The sequence below is a fragment of the Watersipora subatra genome, chromosome 5 (assembly GCF_963576615.1).
Source record: "Watersipora subatra chromosome 5, tzWatSuba1.1, whole genome shotgun sequence".
In the NCBI taxonomy this organism is placed as follows: domain Eukaryota; kingdom Metazoa; phylum Bryozoa; class Gymnolaemata; order Cheilostomatida; family Watersiporidae; genus Watersipora; species Watersipora subatra.
This window is the reverse complement of record NC_088712.1, coordinates 26,143,325-26,166,644: the sequence shown is the minus strand read 5'-3', so window position 1 is coordinate 26,166,644 and position 23,320 is coordinate 26,143,325. Positions and strand designations below refer to the sequence as shown.

At 34.5% G+C, this 23,320-nt stretch overlaps 1 protein-coding gene across 1 annotated transcript in view; it reads right to left on the bottom strand.

Annotated features, from left to right (window-relative positions):
• Positions 1-23,320, bottom strand: part of LOC137396317 (uncharacterized) — a 196,011-nt gene that overhangs the window by 82,451 nt on the left and 90,240 nt on the right. The gene's annotated exons all lie outside the window — the stretch shown is intronic.

Below are 23,320 nucleotides of genomic sequence, written 5' to 3'. Positions count from 1 at the left end.
CTGTTGGTACATTGTAGCTTTTTAAACTTTGGTTGCCTTTAGAAAAAGCTTGTTTAGTATTGATTTATATTTAAATCATCAGGTGAACCATTGCTAACAATTAGACCGTATGTAGCACATTGAACGAAGAGATGATGCATCTATGTTTGAAAGATTCATAAAGTGTTCCATAATATATTTGTACAGCTGCTCATAGCCTTACTGCTAAAAAAAATTTTGGTTTGGTAAAAGAGTTGTTAGAGCTCACAGACTAAACAAGAAATTAATCATGTTTCATGATATTGACAAGTAGCTGTCAGCTGCCAAAAAGATCGAAATACCCATATTAGTTTCACATGTACCAAAAATATTCCATTCATTTCATTCTTTAAACTCAGCCGAAAACACAACAGTGAAATAATATGTTCCGAATTTCAATATTTTTGCTAAATTTAATTTGCTTACAACTAAAAAGTTTAGCCAAGAGAACGCCTAACTTTAATCATTAATAAAACCACATTAAATTAATAGGTAGAGTTACCAGAGCTTAGATAGAAGCACCGATAGCTTTCTTTTCATCAGTTCACAAGTGGTAGGCTGCTGATGCAAGAACTAAACCTTAACATAACTGTGATGATAGTTTTATTTCTGGAATTTGATTGTTTTTAATGCTTGCAGCAATATCATTATTTTCTCATCAGTCAAAAAGTAGCAAGCTGCTGATGCAAGAGTGAAACCTTAACATACATGTAAATGTGATGAGGCCTTTATACAAACTAAATTCATTCCGAAAAGGCACTAAGAGTTTTGTTATTGTCATGCACTTAAATTATACTAATTTAATAACAATTAAAACCATTTCCATGGTGTCATACCACCTCTACAACACATTTGTTTGTATAAAGTTTTAAGGCTTTGATGCTTCAGTGTGAAAAACACATTCACAAGTGAGCAGAAAACATCTGTTGCATTTTGGCATTTATACCTATACATAGTATTACAGGTTGTTGCACTATGTGCGTACTGTTTTTTATATGTGTATATATAAAAGGTGCCAAAATTCTGTGCCTGTGGGCCATTGATTTACTCCTGGAAGCTTAGTGAGTCAATTCAATGAAACTTGTTAGGTTATTAGCTTTATAACTGAAGGGACTAGAAGGTAGCCAATACCAAGCTTTATAATTACCAGATATCTATGAAGCTCATAACCGAAACAGGTTAGTGCATAGATATCTTATAGATATGTTTTGTTAAGCGAGGAGTGTTAAAAGGGTATCGATAAAATTGAATTACGCATCAGCTTATCCATTTAGCATTCAGGATTCAGCCCCAAAAGATATTGTGGTTTGCTTACGGTTCAATTTTTAACCAACATGTATTACAGCCCGGCTATTTGGTCTATTTTCTGTTAATTAACTGTTAGCTTGTTATAGTTTTATTCAAGACGAATTCAACTTTGTAAATGCTGTTGTTAACAATTTTTTATTTTAACATAAAAGTTCATTATATAAAGGGTAATTTTATTTTTTGTGCAACCAAAACTATTTGGAAGAGTCTACAGGAAAAATAACCTAGGTTTTAGGATAATCCTACAAAAATTAATGCTGTCGATTCAATGCATGTTCATTGTTCGAGAAAGGTTAGTAAGTTATGTTATACATGTACATATCAGTACCTTATGTGAGGAAGGTTAGTCAAAGATGTTATACATACTAGTAACCTGTGTGAGAAAGTTAGTAAGATATGTTATACATACTAGTACCCTATGTGAGAGAGGTTAGTAAGAGATGAAATATATACTAGTACTCTATGTGAGAGTGGTTAGTAAGATATGTTATACATACTAGTACCCTATGTGAGGGAGATTAGCAAGATATGTTATACATACTAGTACCCTATGTGAAAGAGTGAAGAGTTACTATTACCCTAGTAAGAGATGAAATACATACTAGTACCCTATGTGAGAGTGAAAGAGTCACTAGTACCCTAGTAAGAGATGAAATACATACTAGTACCCTATGTGAAAGAGGTTAGTAAGATATGAAATACATACTAGTACTCTATGTGAGGGAGATTAGCAAGATATGTTATACATACTAGTAACCTATGTGATAGAGGTTAGTAAGAGATGAAATACATACTAGTACCCTATGTGAGGGTGGTTAGAAAGATATGTTATAAATACTAGCACCCTATGTGATAGAGGTTAGTAAGAGATGAAATACATACTAGTACCCTATGTGAGGGAGATTAGCAAGATATGTTATACATACTAGTACCCTATGTGATAAAGGTTAGTAAGAGATGAAATACCTACTAGTACTCTATGTGAGAGGTTAGTAAGAGATGAAATACATACTAGTACCCTATGTGAGGGAGATTAGCAAGATATGTTATACATACTAGTGCCCTATGTGAGGGGGTTAGTAAGATATGTTGTACATACTAGTACCCTATGTGAGAGAGGTTAGTAAGAGATGAAATATATACTAGTATGCTGGTGGGCCCATTGACGGTGAGAGATCACCTGATTCATACAAATATTCTAAACAAATGATGAAGGTTTACAATGATAAACGTTTCAAGCCATGACCAGCAACTTAGCTAGATTTTGTTATTCTATATTTATTAGATGAAACCAGAAATATCCTTTGTACTTGTAGTTTGTTTTAATAGTAGTACATCAACTCATCTCTAATAATCATGGTCTTCTGTTACCCTTGTTTTCTCAGATGGTTGGGCTGATAATAACTCATCGTAAAACCCATATCTCTAAAAATCTGACTTTAGTATCCCTAAAAACCTGAATTTTTTTTTAATTATGTGAGCATATTACAGAGATGTTTGACAATATTTCTGTATCCTGTAACACACATGTGTCAGCCATTTGTATGCCCTATTTGATTAGATAGTTGATCCCTTTATGATCTTTATGATATCATCATGCAAGAGGAAGTTTATAAAGTTCCTTTTTGATTTGCAGCGTAATAGCCATATCACAGTGCATTTTCCTCCTCCCTTCCAACAACTGTGATTTTATTCTGACATGTGCCATATTTGTTTTAGCTATGCTGCTACAACTAATAAATATTTACAAAATATGTATCTTTTTTCTCAAGTCAATTTAGCTGCAGGATATGACCATTTGACACTTGCGGCCTGTTTGCTAGTTTTTAATGTGTTTGTGTACCAGAATCTTTCAACCATTTTTGGCAGCTTTTTGTTCTTGAAAACATCCTGATTCAAAGAACAAAAAGCAGGCAGACTAATTAATGCACAACATTTAATGTCGTGCATCTGAGGCTTGGTCATCCACCCTGATTTACTCCAAAAATGAACTTACTTTTATGACCCAATTTAAAAGCTGTTGATTTTCGCTATCAGGTCAAACATCTTATCTAACATTTGAAAAAGTTGGATAATCCAGTTCCAAATTTTATGTCAAAGCCTCATCTTGTTGCCTGGTTTTTACAAACATTTGAGAGACCACTGACTTCCAATCACAGATATACACTAAATGCAAGGTTGAGCAACTCATGAACTGGAAAAATATCTTAATTGATAGCAAACTATCAATTACTAACAAGAACAATTATCTATATTCCTGATTACAAGTTGTAGGCTATTGGTACATTGTGGCAATTTAAATATTGATTGCTTTTATGGCCAGTTTGGTTATGAAAATGTCTGTAAATTGGATTGACACATTTAGTGATGCTTTTATGAAACAAGTCCTTACTATAATAAGCTAAGTGTTTGTCTGTGTGTTCAACTGAACTTAGATGTCAGGAGAAAATTTTCAAAATTATGTTTGAATTCAAACAATGAATCTATCTTAGCAGCTAAGAAAGCGCCAGCTGAGTCACACTAACATCTCATAGCATGCCAGACTATTTGTGAACATAGTTATTACACCAAAAGATTGCGTATTTGACTGAATGTTTGGTGCAACTAAAGTTTATCATTGCCAAATCATGAGTTTTTTAAAAATTCTAATAGTGAAACAATGCTAACAATTAAACTGTACATTGCAACACTTGAGTGAAAGCACGTTGAGTAGGTGAGTACTCAAAGTGCTTTATATTTGTTGGTGATTATGAAATTTTTTAAAGTTGCAATCTCATACAAGACCAAAACCAGTACACTTAGAAAAAAACTAGTAGCTACTAAAGTTTTCTAGCAGACATTATTTTTGTTTGAAAACTCTTTGACACATTTTAATTTGATGGGGCAAGTCTTGGTACATTGGCACTAATAGAACTCAAATGTCATCTGAAGCCTTCTCTTTCTAGTAAAACTTTAAACGCTCAATGACTGCTCATAGCATTGAGCATTGCAGCAGTTTTATTGAAGTCAATTACATAACAGGGGAAAACAACTTCTATTAGAAGCAAGGCAAAAAAGTTACAATAATTTTTACCACTTTTAATAATTATATTTATAAGTAATGGTTTGAATTTACAGTTTGTTACTAGCAGTTGACAATACAGTGCTATTATTCCTTTACATTACATATAGAATGACATACATGTGTATCTTAAAATATTTCTACATGTATGTTGTCCTGAAATCTTCAGTTATTATTATTGCTATTATCCCACGAGCAAACGAGCAGAGCGATGTGTGCGAGTTTTTATGATAAATGCATGTGCACACAACTTACGAAAATTATTCATCAACAATGAGACGAACCCTTGGCTAGAAATTTCATCAAGAAATTTAAGCATCGGAATGTAAAGTCGTTAAAGTATAATAACGATACAAAACACATTTAAACCTATTTAAATATGTTACCAAGTCTTTGTAAACCGTCGGTATTATCTTTAAACTTACCCATCTGATCGGATTATACACAAATAGACAGATTTATTTGAACGCAAATTGCCACAAAAAGCTTGAAAAGCTCGGTTTAATAAAAGTTAAGACCGAAAATTGAAACGCCAATAAAGCCGTGCGACCGATTGTAGAACTATTTAGTAGTGCGTATTTCACGAGAAAACCGTGTTCATTTCACCAGTCTATGGTGCTGTTTACTTGTAATCGAATTTATTCGAAGGTTTTTGTAATAAACGTAGACCGTTTGAGGCGTAGACCGATTTACAGGTAGGAAATTGTGGTACACCGTTTATCAGCCTATGTTTTTTTGTCCAATCACCGAAGGTTTCATTATTTAAAACGTTAGCCGAAATTCTTTACAACTTACGTACCAGCTAGGGCCGAACTACAACGCCCGTTTATGACAATAACATTTTCTTTATTTTGCTGCAGTTTGCAGAAAACTTTCAGAAGTGTGAACGCTCATACTTGCTTTCTGTTAAAGATCGCTATCAACACCATTCCACATTCAACGCAACCAACTTTCAACTGTGTATAGTACACAGTAGCTTGCCATTTTACTTCTAATTTTGTATTTCAGAGTTATAATAAACATATTTCCTTATTGCTAAGTGTTGTTAAGTTACATTATTAAACTAGAACTTCCATTAACATTATTAAATTAATTATTAAATTACGTTATTGTTAAGTTACTTATTGTTAAATTACAGTAGGTTAGGCCTACAGCTTTAATTAATATTTTTTAGTGTTGTTAAACAGGTTTGAGATAGTAGTAAATTAGGTGTGATTTATTGTTGTATTAAATCAAGTTTTTTAACTGTTTTGTGGCGATTTTCAGTAAAATCGGGTTGTAGACCATATCTTTGGGATAGTAGTGGATTAGGTGTGATTTTTTTACAACCTTTTGTTTTGCATAATTGACTTTGAATTTAATTTCAAAACAACTTGACAACTGCCATGGACATACAACTTCCCATAACACCACGTCGCGGCCGACGCAGTGGCCGTCCACGTGTCTCTCAATTATTACAGCGCATTAGGGGGATAACTAGGATAAATAGGAGGATAAATAGGTCCTCACAGCAACCATCTACATCAAATGCTAATGTTCAACAACACGCTACTCAAATTAATAACAACAACTCATCTGATTCAGATAATTCTTTAGTAGATGTTGTAGGCGATGTAAATGACATCGACTTGACAGCCCCTTTGTTTCCAGATGATGATCATGATTTTATGGACATCATTGACAATGAAAATATTGCACAAAACAATATTGCTCCTCCCAATAATGCCCCCCTTCATCACATTCCTCATTTTCAATCTTTAGATTGTCCTGCTTTTCAAGAACTGCGTAACAACTTTTTAGGCAGACTTGAGAACAACATATCATAGCTCACATGTACTGAATGTAATGAAAAACATTTTATTACATACAATGCTCAGATACAACTATGTCATACGTGTCAACAAGTTAGACCTGACACTGTTAATAAATTCAGTGCAGTCAACAATATGGACCCAGGTCCATCTGTTGAATTGTTATCTTCTCTTACACTTATAGAACAGTTACTCATTGCTCAGGTTAATCCTACAATGTCTATATTCCGTCTTCTACGTGGTGGCCAATTTGGGTTCAGAGGTCATGTCATCGATTTCCCTCAGAACGTAAATGACTTTGTAATAAATTTACCTCGCCAATTACAACAAATTGACATCATTGTCCTTCGCCGACGCGTTGACCAAGTTGCCTTGCCAGCCAATTTCTTTACAGTTCGCCGTCAAAGAGTTCTTGCCGCGCTCATTTGGCTTAAAGCTAACAATGAATTTTATCGTAACATAAACATTATCCAGGAAAACATAGATGCTTTGCCACTTGATGACATTGTGGAATTACCTGACCATCATATAGTACAAGAGTTAGATGCTGACCTACCTCCATCACCTAATCCAGATAATGGCGCCAACAACCCAAATGAAGCCAACAACAATGAACCTAACTTGCAACGTCAACAAAATATCCCAAATGACCATATCATTCCAAATACATTTGCACCTGCACAAAGGCCCGCACCAAATGAAAATCAAGCTATTCAAGCTGCAATTGATAACAATGATGTAATTGATTGGCCTGCAATACAAGGTGAACCTATCAACGAGTTCAACACTGTTGGCTACATAGCAAGAGCATTTCCTGTTTTGTTCCCGACAGGTGCCGCGGATTTATGTGCACCCCGTGCTAAACCTGTTTCCGCGCGTGACTACTTCAAACATCTTCTTTACTACAAAGATGGTCGATTTCAAGCTGATCCTAGATTTGTTTTCCTTGCTTATAATAGTACACTCCGCTGGCAATCCATTCAAGTAGGTCAAGTCTTCGTACAGAACAACCCAAATGAACGTGAAATGTCTGTTGCCGATATTCGCCAACTTGTCAATGAAAATCAACGAAACTTGAGCAACAAAATTCTTAGATTCGGTTCCCAAATCAGGGGTACTGCTCAATACTGGTATAGCCGACGCAATGAACTTCTCGCAATGAACAAACAACTCGGAAATGCTACTGCTTTCTTCACATTTTCAGTTGCTGACATGCAGTGGCCGGATCTTGCACGTTTCCTTGATACTGACGATAGAACCATTGCTCAAGCAATTGCGCACTCACCTCTTACTGTTGACTCATACCTAGGTGTTAGATTTGACACATTCTTCAAACATTTCCTTACACCTTACTTTCTAATTGATGACTATTGGTACAGATTTGAATGGCAACATCGAGGCAGCTTGCATGTGCATGGCCTAGCTTGGTTACAAAATGCCCCAAATACACAAACTTGTACACAACTTGAACTAACATCGTATTGGGATAAATATGTATGCACTTGGAATCCTGCCATTGAACATAGCCAAAATCCAGCTAATTTCTATTGGGATGTTCGAAACCACCCATGCTCATTAGGAGGTCAAGATGTAGATAACTTAGAAAACTACTTGAAAGACCTTGTCAACATTTGTCAAAAACATACACGTTGCAATCCGGGGTACTGTTTGCGAACACAGCCAGATGGCACTCAAAAATGCCGATTTGGCTTTCCGAAAGAACTACAAGCACGAACATCTGTTGATTTTGTTCTAGATGAACAAGGTCGTAGAACATCTATGGCTATAAAATCTGCTACTAATGACCCTCTCTTGAACAACTATAATCGCAGATGCATGGTTACATGGACTGCAAATCATGACATTTCATTGACTTTTGACATAACCGATGCAGCCAAATACATTGCCAAATATACTTCAAAAGCTGAAACCGCAAATACTGACTACACGCAAGTTTATCATCAAATTATCACACAACAGCTTCCTCCTGAAGCCAACATACAACGCACTGCAACTGCTTTACTACTCAACACTATTGCTAGAGATGTTTGCGCACAAGAAGCAGTTCATGTCGTTGCTAGCTTACCTCTGTATCACTCTTCACGCAGCTTTGTCACTCTTAAAGTTGATGGTCAAACAATACAGGACAACTTACCTGGACAAGGAAACTCTGATATGCGAAAATACATGGCCCGTCCTCCTGCCTTCCAAGCCATGTCTTTCTTTGCATTCACAAAATCATTCAGACTTATCCAACACCGTAATGCAAACTTCCTTACAGCTCATGCCCGTATTGGTGGTGATGCCATCATGCAAATCTTCCCCAAATACAGCTCAGATCCAGTAAGTGACACATTTGCCAAGTATTGCATGCAGTTTTTAGCTCTGCATAAACCTTTCACCCAGTGGAACCAATTGCTCGCAGGCTTTGAGAACCCAGTCGATGCTTACACACAATTCATTCATGAAAACCCCCTACTCGTTTACCAAGAGCAACCACTTGAAAATGCAGTGGAACAAGCGGCGGCCCAACTTGCTCAAGATGCAGAAAACATTCCTGAATATCCTCCTCATGAACGTGAGCCCTGGATGGGCCTACTTGACCAAGAAGACGACTTGCCTTTCGCTCAACCTGCTTTACACGCCAATCCGGATTTTGACTGGGTTGCCGATAGCCAAGATCTCCTACATCTTGTCCCACACGCTCCTACTTTTCTAATTGATGCTCAAAACAATTACAACCCACCTCCCATTGAAATACCTCTTGTTGATATTGCCCAACTAAACAATGAGCAAAGGCAAGTCTATGACCGCATAGAGAACCATTCCCAACTTCCCAATCCTCTTCCACTCAGAGCACTTGTTCTTGGTTCCGCTGGAACAGGTAAAAGCTTCCTAATTCAAGCATTGCATCAACTACTCAGTAAATGTTGCAAAATTTTGGCTCCTACTGGTGTTGCAGCATTGAACATCTCTGGTTCGACCATTCATTCTTTCCTACACTTTGCTAAACCTACTGACACTCGGCAGCTAAATGGCCCTGCTTTGCAAATTCTTCAAGCTAAGTGTCTGCAAATTAAATACATTATAATTGACGAACTTTCAATGATTGGCTGCCGCCTGATTAATGCAATTGATAAACGTTTGCGACAAGCCTTCCCTGAAAAATCAGACCAGTTTTTTGGTGGCTGCTCCATAATCATGTTTGGCGACTTTGGTCAACTACCGCCTGTTTTAGATGCCAGAATGTTTCAGCCCAATGTCAGGAGTGCTGCTTGTTTGCATGGCCACTCAGCTTACCAAACCTTTGATACTGCGTTCTTCTTATCCCAATGTATGCGCCAAGCAAACGATCTAATCTTCCGCGATCTATTACTAAGACTCCGTGATGGAGAGTCGACAGAGCAAGACTATGAACTCCTGTCGCGGCGATTTCCTGGCATTGCTGATCACGATCCCGTCTTCGATACTGCTACTCGTCTATTTCCAACATGTCAATTGGTCCACGACTACAACTCAAACAGACTTCTATTACTTGGCAATCCCTTTGGACAGATTAACTCAAAACACGCTGGCCGCAATGCTCACTTAGCATCTTCTAATCTTGCATGCGGTCTTCAACGCACTGTATTTCTATCAGTCGGTTCGCAAGTTATGCTTAGAGCAAATCTTTGGGTTGAGAAGGGATTAGTCAATGGTTCAATTGGTACTGTTTTGCGTATCATATACTGTGCAAATCAAGGCCCTCCTGCATTACCCGCTTTCGTTGTCTGCATATTTCCAGACTATACTGGTCCAAAATTTCTTCTCGAACACCCCAACAGTTTTCCAGTTACTCCTATCAAGCGTACTTGGACTGCTGGCCATGCCACCCTCAGCCGTACAGGCATTCCTCTCGATCTAGCATGGGGTTTGACAATACACAAGAGTCAAGGTCTTACCATGGCTAAAGCTGTCATTGATATAGGCCATCTTGAAATGACCGCTGGAATATCGTTTGTTGCTCTCTCTCGAGTTCGAAACATTAATGACTTACTTGTTAACAACTTTGCTAGGGGGCGCATCACTCGATTAGCTATCAATGACCAAATATTACAACGCAAAAGAGAGGAGACTAGACTGCACGACCTTTAACAGATGCTGTATACTTATAATAATCCCACGAACACACGAGCGGAGCGGAAGTGTGGGAGTTTTTATGATAAATGCATGTGCACACAACTTACGAAAATTATTCATCAACAATGAGACGAACCCTCGTCAAAACATTTCATCAAAAAGTTTAAGCATCGGAATGTAAAGTCATTAAAGTATAATAACGATACAAAACACATTTAAACCTATTTAAATATGTTACCAAGTCTTTGTAAATCGTCGGTATTATTTTAAAACTTACCCATCTGATCGGATTACACACAAATAGACAGATTAATTTGAACGAAAATTGCCACAAAAAGCTTGAAAAGCTCGGTTTAATAAAAGTTAAGTTTATTTTTTTGCCAATATCTCTGGCCATCTCTTTGGTCGTGGGCTGTATGACAGTGGAATTTCTAGTATGTATTTATCGGCATTGTAATTTATCTGTAAACTAGAGCATAAATGGATTGTCATTAATGGAAACATATGTAATGTATACCTCTATGCAAATATACACAAGGTATATCTCAGGAATTAAACACAAGGTATCTTTAAGGACATATACAAAATGTACCTTTGTGGGACTATACACAAAGTATCTCTATGAAAATATGCACAAGGTAGTTCTACAAAAATCCACATGAGGAACTTGTCTGGAGATATACATAGGATCAGACTAATGAATTGGCAATGTTTACCAAAACTTACAATAAGATACATTTTGGCCGTGAATCTTTTTTTACTTTTGATGTGAACTTTCCTTATTCCTTTGGGTTATTTTCTAACACCAAAATATTTTTGTCATAGCAATGCTTGTCATTATTATGCCATCTCAGTCCAGTTCAAAGTTTGCCCCTTTGAACTGCTGTATTTCACATAATGTGTTTCTATTTTAAGGTTACATATTTGTCAAACCCACAAGCTGATTCATAATAACAGGATGAAGTCATGGTAGAAAAATCATTTTATTATATTGATTCCAAGAATAAAATGCCGTCAGATTAATAGTTAAACAACATTTGAGGTCTGGCATATGAGGCTTGGTCATCCGCCCTGTTTGTTCCTAGAATAAACTTCATGGTATGACCCGATTGAACAGTTGCTGATCTTTACTATTAGGTCAAACATTTTATCTAACGTTTGAATCAGTTGGAGTATCCAGTTCCAAACTTGTTGTCAAGCCATCTTTTTGTTTGCTCCCATTATTTTTTACAAACAGTAGAGAGACCAATGAATTTGAAGCAAAGATATAAACTGAATGCTAGAATAAGCAACTCATCAACTGGATTATATCCTAATAGATAGCAGACTAGCAATTACTACTTGTTAACAGTTCCTAATATTCCTGAGTACATGAGGTAGGCTATTGGTACATTGTGGAATTTTAAATTTTGGTTGCCTTTAGGGAAAGCTTGTTTAGTATTGATTTATATTTGGTCCATCAGGTGAACCATTGCTAACAGTTAGATTGCATGTAGATCATTGAACGAAGAGATGATCCATCTATGTTTCAAAGATTCATAAAGTGTTCCATACTATATTTGTACAGCTGTTCATAGTCTTAGTGCAAAAGATATATTTTAGTTTGGTAAAAGAGCTGTTAGAACTCACAGACTGAACAAGACCTTAAGCATGTTTCATTATATTGACAAGTAGCTGTCAGCTGCCAAAAAGAAATACCCAAATTACTTTTACATGTATCAATAATTTTTTATTCACTTCGATCTTTAGATTCAGCCGGAAACACACCAGTGAAAAAATGTGTTGTGAATTTCATATTTTTGTTAGATTTAGTTTGCTTACAGTTCGAAGGTTTAGCCAAGAGAACGCTTAACTTTAATCACTAATAAAACCACATTAATATAACAGGTAGAGTTACCAGAGCTTAGAGAGAGCAAAAACTAAACCTTAAAATAACTGTGATGATAGCTTTATTTCAGGAATTTGATCGTTTTAATGCTGCAGCCATATCATGTTTTTTTCATCAGTCAACAAGTAGCAAGCTGTTTATGCAAGAGTAAAACCTTAACATACATGTAAATGTGATGAGACTTTTATACAAACCAAATTCATTCTGAAAAGCCACTAGGAGTTTTGTTATTACCATGCACTTAACTTTTACTGATTAAAAAAAAACTTTTCCACGGCGTCATACCATTTCTACAACACATTAGTTTGTGTACAGCTTTAATGCTTGACGCCTCAGTGTAAAAAACTCATTCGCAAGTGAGCGGAATACAGTCGTTGCATTTTGGCATTTATAACTATACATAGTATTACAGGTTGTTGTACTAGTTACATACTGTTTTGTATATTTTTATCTATATAAAATACAGAATTTTGTGACTGTTTGTTGTTGATTTACTCCTAGAAGCTTAGTGAGTCAAGTCAAAAAAACCTGTCAAGTTATTAGCTATATAACTAAAAAGACTAGAAAGTTGCCAATACCAAGCATTATAATTACCAAATGTCTATAAAGTCCACAACCGAAACAGGCCAGGGCATAGCTATCTTATAGATATGTTTTGTTAAGCGAGTAATGTTAAACAAGCCATTATTAAAATTGGTTTGCCATCAAGTTATCTATTTAGCATTAAGGATTCGAACCCAAAAAATGTTGTGGTTAGTTTACAGTTCAAAGTTTAACCAAGATGTATTACAGCTCAAGTTATTCGGTCGATTTTCAGTTAGTTAACTGTTAGCTTGCTTTATTTTTATTCAAGATGAATTCAACTTTGTAAATGCTGCTGTTGACAATTTTTTTACTTTAACATAAAAGTTAATGCTTAAGAGAGGTAACCCTCTAATAACTGTTATAGGGGGTAAATTTTTTGGTGCAACCAAAACTATTTGGAGCAGTGTACAGGAAAAATTGACCCATGTGTCAGGATAATACTACAAAAGTTAAAGCTGTCAATTTAATGCATATTCACTGTTTGATGAAGGTTAGTAAGATATGTTAAACATATCAGTACCCTATGTGAGAGAGGTTAAAAAAAGAGGTTATACATACTAGTAGTCTGTGTGAAGGAGGTTAGTAAGATATGCTATACATATTGGTACCCTATGTGAGGGAGGTTAGCAAGAGATGTTATACACACTAGTACCCTATGTGAGGGAGGTTAGTAAGATATGAAATATATACTAGTACGCTGGTGGGTCCATTGATGGCGGAGAGATCACACTATCCATACAAATATTCTAAATGAACTATGAAGACTTACGATAATAAACGTTTCAAGCCATGAACAGCAACTTAGCTAGCTGTTGTTCTTCTCTATTTATTGAATGAAACCAGAAATATTCTTTGTATTTGTAGTCTGTTTTAATATTAGTACATCAACCAATCTCTAAGAATCATGGTCTTCTGTTACCCTTGTTTTCTCAGATGCTCTGGCTGATAGTAACTCATTGTAAAATACATATCTCCAAAATTCTTATTTTAGATTCCCTAAAAATCTGCTATTTTTCTTAATTATGTAAGCATTATTGAAACTCATATTACAGAGATGTTTGAGAATTATTCGGTCTCCTGTAACACACATATGTCAGCCATTCGTATGCCCTATTTGGTTAGAAAGTTATTGAGTTGCTGATAGTAATCATATCATCATGCATGAGGAAACTTATAAAGGTTCTTTCTGATTTGTAAAATGGTAGCCATATTGCAATGCATTTTCCTCCTCCCTTCCAACAACTGTCATTTTATTCTGACATGTGCCAAATTTGTTCTAGCTATGCAAATAACACTATTAAATCATTTACAAAACAAGTATTTTTTTCCTCATGTCAATTTGGCTGCAGGATATGACCCTTTGACACTTGCGGCCTGTTTGCTAGTTTTCAATGAGACTGCCTTTCAGAATCTTCCCAATTTTTGTGGCAGCATTTTGTTTTTGGAAACATTTTGATTCCAAGAACAAAAAGCTTCCAGACTAATTAATGCACAAAATTTGACGTCGTTCATCCGAGGCTTGGTCGTCCGCCCTGATTTACTCCAAAAATGAACTTACTTTTATGACCCAGTTTAAAAGCTCTTGATTTTCGCTATCAGGTCAAACTTCTTATCCAACGTTTCAAACAGTTCGATAATCCAGCTCCAAATTTGACGTCGGACCCTCATCTTGTTGCCTGGTTTCTAGAAACAGTTGAAAGACCAACGACTTTGATCAAAAGATTTACCCTGAATGCTAGGTTGAGCAACTCATGAACTGGAAAAATATCTTAATTGATAGCAAACTATCAATTACTAACAATGAACAATTATCTATATTTCTGATTACAAGTTGTAGGCTATTTGTACATTGTGGCATATTAAATATTGATGGCTTTTACGGCCAGTTTGGTTATGAAAATGTCTGTAAATTGGATAGACTCATTTAGTGATGCTTTGATAAAATGAGTCCTCGCTATAATAAGCTAGGTTTTTGTCTGTATGTCCAACTGAACTTAGATGTCAGGAAGAATCTTTCAAATTTATGTTTGATTTCAATTAATGAATCTAGCTTAGCAGCTAGGAAAACACCAGCTGAGTCACACTAACATCTCATAGCATGCCAGACGATTTGTGCACCTAGTTATTACACAAAAAAATTTTGCATTTGACTGAATGTTTTGTGCAACTAAAGTTTATCATTGCCGGATCATGAGTTTTTCAAAAATTCTAGTAGTGGATTGTGTTTGGATCATCAGGTGAAACAATGCTAACAATTAGACTGTACATTGCAACACTTGAGTGAAAGCACGTTGAGTAGGTGAGTACTCAAAGTGCCTTATATTTGTTGGTGATTATGAAATTTTTTAAAGTTGCAATCTCATACAAGACCAAAACCAGTACACTTAGAAAAAAACTAGTAGCTACTAAAGTTTTCTAGCAGACATTATTTTTGTTTGAAAACTCTTTGACACATTTTAATTTGATGGGGCAAGTCTTGGTACATTGGCACTAATAGAACTCAAATGTCATCTGAAGCCTGCTCCTTCTAGTAAAACTTTAAACGCTCAATGACTGCTTATAGTATTGAGCATTGCAGCAGTTTTATTGAAGTCAATTATATAATAGGGTAAAACAACTTCTATTAGAAGCAAAGCAAAAAAGTTACAATAATTTTTACCACTTTTAATAGTCATATTTATAAGTAATGGTTTGAATTTACAGTTTATTACTAGCAGTTGACAATACACTGCTATTACTCCTCTACATTACATATAGAATGACATACATGTGTATCTTACAATAATTCTATGTTCTCCTGATATCCTCAGTTATTAGTATTATTATTATTATTATTATTATTATTCCACACTGTTTTCAGGTAGTCCGGTTCAAAAAGCACTAACTTTTGTATTGTTATAATGTGGAAGAAGAAAGAGTGTGGTGGAAACTTTAAGAACTAACTTATAGGAACCCTGTGCTTATCAGTCATTACTGTATATCAATGCTTTACTTATAGGGCTCTTTGCTGTAATAAAGTCCAACTCTGTCACTCTGTCTTTCAGAAGTCACGCTAAGAGCATTATGTGAAAGAGTATTGAACTGCATGGAAATTAAACCGATATATCCTGATTCCAATACGGCCACTCTATCCACTACCCCACTCAATCACATTGCTGTATTACGGAATAGTTATGCATATAGTTAGTACACATGATTTGCATTTACTTCTATACGGCATTCCTATTGCACTAAATTTTATAAAAAAAGATTATTATTACATTGAGAATAACGTCTTTTTTAGAATTTTCTAAAATGCATAAAGAAAGTGTATAACATTGAGGTTAAACTCGAGCCGCAACTATGAAATACCTAAAAAATATTTTAATTTAATTGTTAGTTTAAAACTACATAATGTTTAAATAGAGATTCTCCCTTTTTATTGTAAAGTCAATTTTTTCATAGTAGGTTCAACGCTGTAATAATAATCTAAAGTTTTTTACAATCACATTAATGAGGCTTGTTTTGTCCAGTGTGGTGGTTAAGATCTAGACGGCAGACAGTTGTAAATGACCAGGAGCATCAATATTATTAACCCCAAGCTTGCTTAGAGTACACCCCACAATTCTCTTCTTTTGTCAGTGTGAGGTTACCTACAAGTTACCTTCTGGACAGTCTCATCTTTACTCAAAGGTCGTACTCCATAGAACAGATGTAAACTAATTTTGAGTTGAGTAATAAGAAGAGGAGAATAATCAGTTAAATGCATCTCTCCATAATTCAATATTCCTGCTTTGTTCTCCAGCAGGTATTAACAGAATTATATGTATTTATCGGCATGGTAATTTATATTCAAATGGTCACATACATGTATATAGATTGATCTTAATGGAAATATACATAATGTACCTCTATGCAAATATACACAAGGTATCTCTCTGGAATTAAACACGAGGTATCTTTAATAAGGACATATACACAATGTACCTTTGTGGGAATATACACAAAGTATCTCTATGAAAATATGCACAAAGTAGTTCTACAAAAATCCACACGAGGATCTTGTCTGGAGATATACATAGGATCAGGCTAATGAATTTGCAATGTTTACCAAAACTTACAATAAGATACATTTTGGCTTTGAATCTTTTTTTACTTTTGATGTGAACTTTCCTTGCTCCTTTCAGTTCTTTTCTAACACAAAAATATTTTTGTCATAACAATGCTTGTCATTATTACGCCATGTCAGTCGAGTTCATAGTTTGCCCCTTTGAACCGCTGTATTTCACATAATGGGTTTCTATTTTAAGGTTACATATTTGTCAAACCCACAAGCTGATTCATAATAACAGGATGCAGTCATGGTAGAAAAATCATTTTATTATCTTGATTATAAAAATAAAACGCCGTCAGATTATTCGTTAAACAACATTTGATGTCTGGCATATGAGGCTTGGTCATCCGCCCTGTTTGTTCCTAAAATAAACTTCATGGTATGACCCGATTGAACAGCTGTTGATCATTACTATTAGGTCAAACATTTTATCTAACATTTGAATCAGTTGTAGTATCCAGTTCCAAACTTTATGTCAAACCATCTTTTTTTTTGCTCCAATTAATTTTTACAAACAGCACAAAGAACAATGAATTTGTAGCAAAGGTATAAACTGAATGCTAGAATGAGAAACTCATCAACTGGATTATATCCTAATAGATAGGAAACTAGCAATTACTAACTATTAACAAGTTTCTATACTCCTGAGTACAAAAGGTAGGCTATGGGTACATTGTGGAATTTTAAATTTTGGTTGCCTTTAGGGAAAGCTTGTTTAGTATTGATCAATATTTGATTCATCAGGTGAACTATTGCTAACAATTAGACTGTATATGTAGCCCATTGAACTAAGAGATGATGCGTCTATGTTTGAAAGATTCATAAAGTGTTCCATATTATATTTGTAAAGCTGTTCATAGCCTTACTGCTAAAGAAATACTTTAGTTTGGTAAAAGAGCTGTTAGAGCGCACAGACAAAACAAGACATTAATCATGTTTAATGATATTGACAAGTAGCTGTCAGCTGCCAAAAAAAAAATTTCTTATTAGTTTCACATGTATCAAAAATATTCTATTCATTTCGATTTTTAAATTCAGCTGGAAACGCGCTAGTGAAAAAATATGTTCTTAATTTCAATGTTTTTGTTTGATTTAATTTGCTTACAACTTGAATGTTTAGCCAAAAGAACGCCTAACTTTAATCACTAATAAAACCACATTAATATAATAGGTAGAGTTACAAGAGTTTAGAGAGAAGCACAAATAGCGGTTTTTATCAGTTCACAAGTAGTAGGCTGCTGATGCAAGAAGTAAACCTTAAAATAACTGTGATGATAGTTTTATTTCTAGAATTTGATTGTTTTAATGCTTGCAACAATATCATTATTTTCTAATGAGTCAAGAAGTTGCAAGCTGCTGATGCAAGAGTGAAACCTTAACATACATGTAAATGTGATGAGACTTTTATGCAAACCAAGTTCATTCTGAAAAGCCACTAAGTGCTTTGTTATTGTCATGCACTTAAATTATCCTAATTTTTAAAAAACTAAAACCGTTTCCACGGTGTCATATCATTTTTACAACACATTTGTTTGTGTACAGCTTTAAGGCGTTGATGCTTCAGTGTGAAAAACACATTCACAAGTGAGCAGAAGACATTAGTTGCATTTTGACATTTATACCTATACATAGTATTACAGGTTGTTGTACTATGTACAAACTGTTTTGTATATGTGTACATACTATATATACATAAAGTACAAAATTTTGTGCCCGTCAGTCATTGACTTACTCCTAGAAGTTTAGTGAGTCAATTCAGTGAAACCTGTTAAGTTATTAGCATTATAACTGAAGGGAATAAAAGGTGGCCAACACCAAGCGTTATAATTACCAGATATCTATGAAGTTCATAACTGAAACAGGGTAGGTCATAGCTATCCTATAGATATGTGTTGTTAAGCGAGTAATGTTAAATAAGCCATCATTAAAATTGGATTATGCATCAGCTTATCCATTTAGCATTAAGGATTCATACTCCAAAAATATTGTGGTTTGTTTACAGCTCAAAGTTTAACCAAGATGTATTACAGCTCAAGTTATTCGATCTATTTTTAGTTAATTAACCGTTAGCTTGTTTCATTTTTACTCAAGATGAATTCAACTATGTAAATGCCACTGTTAACAATTTATTACTTTAACATAAAAGTTCATGTTATAGCAGGTAATTTTGTTTTTCGTGCAACCAAAACTATTTGGAGCAGTGTACAGGAAGAATTGACTTAGTTTTCAGGATAATCCTACCAAAGTTAAATCTGTCGATTTAACGCATATGCACTGTTTGAGGAAGGTTGGTAACATATGTTAAACATATCAGTACCCTGTGTGAGGGAAGTTATTAAAAGAGGTTATACATAGTAGTACCCTGTGTGAGGAATGTTAGTAAGAGATGTTATACATAGTAGCATCCTGTGTGAGGGATATTAGTAAGATATGCTATACATACTATTACCCTGTGTGGTATATTTTGGCAACATATGTTATACATACTAGTAACCTATGCGAGGGAGGTTAAAACGTTATGTTATACGTACTAGTACCCCATGTGAAGGATGTTATTAAGATTTGTTATACATACTAGTACCCTATGCGAGAGAGGTTGGCAAGATATTTTACACATACGGGTCCCTTATGTGAAGGCAAGTTAATAAGATATGTCATACATACTAGCAATCTATGTGAAGGGGTTAGTAAGATATGTTATACATACTAGTATCCTGTGTGAGGGAGGTTAGTTAGATATGTTAGACCTACTAGTACCCTATGTGAAAGCAGATTAGTAAGATATGCCATATATACTAGTACCTTAATGAGGGAGGTTAGTAAGATATGTTATAAACACTAGTACCCTATATGAGGAGGGTTAGTAATATATGTTATACATACTAGTACCCAATGTGAGACAGGTTAGTAAGAGATGAAATACCTACTAGTACACTGGTGGGATCATCGACGACGAGAGATCACATGATGCATATAAATATTCTAAACGAATCATGAAGTTTTACAATGATAAAAATTTCAAGCCATGAACAGCAACTTAACTAGCCGTTGTTCTTCTCTATTTATTGGATGAAGCCAAAAATCTCCTTTGTATTTGTAGTCTGTTGTAATATTAGTACATCAACTCATCTCTAAGAATTATGGTTTTCTGTTACCCTTGTTTTCTCATATGCTTTGGCTAATAATAACTCATCGTAAAATACATACATGTATCTCCAAAATTCTGACTTTAGATTCTCTAAGAATCTGCTAATTATCTTAATTATGTGAGCATTATTAAAGCTCATATGACATATATGTTTGACAATATTTCTGTCTCCTCTACCACACATCTGTCAGCCATTTGTATGCCCTATTTGGGTAGATAGTTGATGAGTTTCTGATATTGATGATATCATCATGCATGAGAAAGTTTATAAAGGTTCTTTATGATTTGTAGCATAATAGCCATATAGCAGTTTTTAACCTAATAGCCAAATTGCAGTGCATTTTACTCCTCCCTTCCAGCAATAGTGATTTTATTCTGACATCTGCCAGATTTTTTTAGCTATGCTGATAAAACTATTAAATCATTTACAAAACATGTATTTTTTCCCCGTGTTAATTTGGGTGCAGGATATGACCCTTTGACACTTGTGGCCTGTTTGCTAATTTTCAATGTGGCTGTCCACCGGAAACTTTAATTATTTGTCTTTAGCAAGTCGCAAATATGATTCATTATGAAGTTTCCAATGTGAGTGTCAATTTGTCAGCTCCACACAGTTATGTCAGCCCACACATGTTATAAAATAACAGCGTGCACTGCAAAACAACTGGAATATTTCGTCATGAAACCATTTAAGTGATGCTCATTGTGAACATGTAAAAGCATGATGCCCGATATGGAGGTATAATTGTATGCATTAGGCAATTATTTTTCCATAACAACTTTAGCATGAAAAAGTTGTTATTCATCTGTTTAACTGTGTATCAGGAGTTCTATGGTTATGTTTCTGCATAAAGTGCATATAGCCCAGCATTTTATCTACCAAATTTTATTTCTGATTTCTTTGGGCCATTTAAAAAAATGTATAGTTTCAATAATAATATAACATATGAAAGCTAAAGCATGAACTAAATTTTAACAGGCTTGTTTGAGCGATCAATAACAGAAAGAAGCCATTTTATAGTTTACACAAACTTAAATTATAAGTATTTTGCCAAAGCCTCTCTTGACTCTGTTACCAGACCTTATAGAGATCAATGTTTATGCTTGGTTCAGCATGAAGTGTTGAACGTTGTAGTCAGTGTAAAAAATCAACATATTTTAACTTTTCCTCGCAGCTGAAGATCTTACGAAAACATGATATAATTTTTTGTTTTACGTTTTTGTAGTTTAGCACAAGTTAAATTTTTCATAAATTAAACTAGTTGATTTTGTAGTAGAACCAAAGTTATAAATGTTGCACTGAAATGTCAACCTTAAATATAGGCTTTTATATTTGGTTAAAATGTAAATGTTTTTATTCTCATGCAACAGGTCATAAAACTTCAGGATTTGTTGGAACTTAAATGCTAGAGTCACAGAAGGACTATTGGTTGTATAAGCTAAATAGTATACAGATGGCAAACCAATGTTTTTGGTATCTCTGAAGAGTAATGGACAATCACAAACTACTAGCTTATATTATATTTATTAGAGATGATTCAGCTTTCAGTAGATTGTTTCAAAAGTTATACATAGTTGCATAAGGGCTTTAAAAAGCAGACTGATTGAATTTATTTTAGGATCTTAAATGTATTTCCTTTCTATTGCCTGTCATGAATCAACTTTTGTTTTCCTAAAATAGACAATTTGGAACAAATTTGCTTTCTATAATACAACAAAACCGACAAATGAGATATCGATCATACACGCATTACTTTATTAGTTATTTGCTCAATAGCAAATCGCAGCTGTCTCGTTTCTCTAGAATCAATTGGCTGCTGAGAACTCATGCTGCAAATAAAGGCTCTATTTTGTTGGCTGTCAGGTAAACAAGACTAAAGAAGATGAAGGAGCAAACACCTACATAGAAGTTAGAAAAGTTATGACTTACATAATAGCAGGTAACAACATTGATCTGATGTTTAGATATTGCTTGTTTGGTAGATCTCTTTTGCTGCAGTTTTAAAATTTTCATCATTTAGATTCATGCTGATCAACATTGTTATTGTATGAGTCAATTATTTATTTCTAAAGTTAGCAGTAATTCCCTGTTAGACTTCAGAGATGTCATTCTGATGTACTGAAGAGCATAACATAATTTGTTTGTTCATTTTGAGGGGACAAACTACGTTATCAGAGTTTGATTGCATTCAATTGACATCAAGTTTAAGACAAAAAGTACACCTTTATGACATCACTTTGTTTAACTTCTTTGTCTTTGCATGATTTTTTTAACCCTAATTTCTGTAATCATTCTTAGTTACTCCTGTTGTGACTTTTCTGTGTGGTTCAATGAAAAATATTACTATTGGGTTTGTTGCTGCTTATTTTAATACTTGAGGATAAATTATCAAGTGTCTATCAGCCTTTGTATTGGTCAACCTTTTAGAACTAGTACTTATAAATAGATTAATTACAGTGTCTGAGAAATACCCGTTGGTTGCTTTTCAGATCATACTAAAACATCTTACCAAGCCGAGTTAAGAAATCTCTTCAACCTTTATTACAACAAAAGAATTACATGCATACTAAAAAATCATGCCATACTGATACAGAATATCAAATAGATAGAGAAGTGAAACTTGTTATTATTGTTACCCTAGTCAACTGTTAAACTGTTGCTGAGCTGTAATTTAAATGCCTAGTTCATCCAGACATAATCAGTAAAAGGAGTGAGTTTCTGCTGCCTAATATTGTATTATATTTAAGTTTTAAAGATTTTAAACACTTTTCTTCAGTCTCTACGTTGCTTTCAGTGGTTTTATATTGTGAGGAAAGTTTTATATAGGTTAAAACTGCAAAAAACTATAGCCAACATGAATATAACATTAAAATGACGGGACACAATAGACCTGTTCTAAACTTTCAAAGCTTACGCTGTTTTATAGGATATCAATTTGTTATATGAGCTTTTTGCAAACTATCCATGGTGATCATTATATTTAAAACTTTAAAACTACTAAGTTTCTGAGCTGCTCATCTTTTACATTCTTTCTCGCTACGAATTTCAGTCCATGTTTGGTTAGTAACCTTACTGATAATTATAAACTAAACTAAAATATGGATGTAAAAATATGCTTCTGTTTATTAGAGTGGAATAAGAGCAGCATACCATATATTCCCACACATAAGCCTATCTTGAATATAAACTGGCCTTGAAAAAGCAGCCTTAATCTAAGAAAAAGCATAAAAATTTGCATATAAACTTACATCATACTTAAATCATAACGTGTTACACAAACCTATTAAA